Below are 2,269 nucleotides of genomic sequence, written 5' to 3' on the forward strand. Positions count from 1 at the left end.
ACCCACAGATGCTCGCGTTGGCCGCTCCTACCCTCGGAAGCTGGGCAGAGGGGGGTGCCTTCTGGCAGAGGGCATTGCTGGTTGCGAGGCACCGTGCCCTGCTCTGTAAGACAGGCTCCTCTCCGCGTTTCCGATCCAGCCTCCACCTCTCCTTGAAAAGAGGGGGCCAGGAGTTCCTCCTCGCAGAATAACAGAGAAACTGCTATTTCTGAAAATATTGCTGCTCGGCCTTGATTTGCCGGGATATTTGCTCTCGGGACGATCCTGCCCTGGTGCCAGCTAGGGAAAGCTTCAGCCTTCACGACTCTACTCGATTTCTTACCTATCCACATGCTAGACTGCGCTAAGTTGCCCCGCTTGACCCTCCCCGCTTTCGCTGCCTGCGTCCCATCGCGTGCCAAAAAGGCTGCCGGAGGTAGGGGGGACCAGCCCGCAGAGGGAAGGGGCTCTCTCGAGGCCGGGCTCGGAGCCTTCCGCACCAGCTGCGTTCGCCTCCTCGGCGAATGCTTGCCCTTCTGGGGGCCCTATAATTTCCCCTTTTCGCTACGGATGGGACAGGGCCAGCCACGAGACGGGCCCGGCTCCAGAGCCGCCGGAGGGGCACGCACGGGGCTGGTGCTGCTCCTACAGCCCTGCTCCTCTTCCCCCATTTAGAGGGCGGGAAAAGCTGTTCCTCCTCCCCTGGAAAATCTGCTTCTCCTCCTCTACCCCCTCAACATTTGGCTGTTTTTCGCATCACACAGCTACCCCATGTTAGAAGAAAAAACCCCTAACAACCATACCGCTTGCCTCTCTATCGACAGAAGGACATTTGTCACACTTTCCCTTTCATCTCCCTGTGGCTTTCGCCTATCCCACCTGCCCGGGTCGGGGAGAGAGCTGCTTCGGCCGCAGCAGCGGCAGATGAAAGAGGGTGCGGTAACCCTGGTGCTATCCAGACCGGGACTAATAACAGTTCAAAGTTTGCCACTGTTCAGTTGTCTCTCATGGCCTGAGGCTTTCGGAGGGTATTTGTGCGGAAAATGGAGCTGCTTTCGCTGGCGGCGGGGCACCCGGTTTCAGCCTAGCGTACAAAACCCGGCCCTTCCGCTCCTTAGGGGTGGGACGCACAAAATTTAAAGCCCAGGTACTGTATGTCACCAGGAAGAGTTTATTGACACCAAACAACAGTTCGGAGTTCTCCCGAGCGGTACAGTGCTTTAATAAAACACACAAGGAGGCGGCCCGTACGTCCTCATCTCCGTTATAGATCTGACCGCGCAGCACTACAAACCCCCGGGAAGCCAGAAAGCTGCGTAATGCGGTGCTTCGAGGTCTCGCGTCGCCTTACAAGGACCGAACGCTCCCCGTGTCCCCTCTCCCCCAGGTCTCTGATTCTTCTCTAATACCACCATGAAACAGCATAGTCAACAAACAGTCCTCTTTTAGGGACATCATCATAAGAGGCAGCGCTCAGACCGAGCATCCTAGTGCCGTGTGGCTGCGGTGCCTCCCTTATCTGGGACGCATCCCGCTCCCGGGCGTTTGGCAGGTCGCTCGGCCATATGCTACGCGCTGGCTCGTGCCCCAAACCTCCCTCTCCTTCCCCGGCTCTCAACTGCGGTCCCCACGCGGCCTCGTGGGACGGCATAGAGCCCCCGCTCAGCTCTGAGGCGAAGAAAAGCGCAGCCCGGGAGGTCGGCGCTGCCGGTCACTGCCGCGGGAGACATCACCGGGGGACCGCAGCGAGGCAGAGGGACGCGTCGCCCCAGCCGGAATCGAGGAGGGAAAGAAAGTCCGAGCCCTTTGCGGCTCCTCGGGAGCCAACCGCAGCTTACTCGGTACCGTCAGCGACAGGCTGGGAGCCCTCTTGCCCTAGATACCAAAGACACAAGGACAAAACATTACTTGCATTCCTCCTCCGGATCCGTACCACCCATCGCATCCTTACGTCCCTTGCACTCCTGGGTACAGCAAACCTTTTCGGGAACCTCACCGAACAACAAGACCGGTAGCCTAAAGCCCTGTGCCTCCGCGACTTTGCCCCGGCTTCTCTGACTCCAAAAAACCAGACACCAACAGACCAAACGTGTGACTCCAGAGACCGTCAGCCCCGAGACAGAGCGCGTTTTGTTCTCCTGCGCCGCCCTCACCTCTACGGGACTCTTGGCGAGTGAAACAACGGACAGACCGTTACAAAGCAGGCACCGACACCTGACAGGTCTTTTCTAGGACGCCACCGACAGCAAAGAAACATCCCCGGGGCAAAACAACTGCTACCTGTGCCCCC

This window comes from Charadrius vociferus, unplaced genomic scaffold (genome assembly GCF_000708025.1).
Source record: "Charadrius vociferus isolate BGI_N301 unplaced genomic scaffold, ASM70802v2 scaffold858, whole genome shotgun sequence".
NCBI classification, from domain to species: Eukaryota; Metazoa; Chordata; class Aves; order Charadriiformes; family Charadriidae; genus Charadrius; species Charadrius vociferus.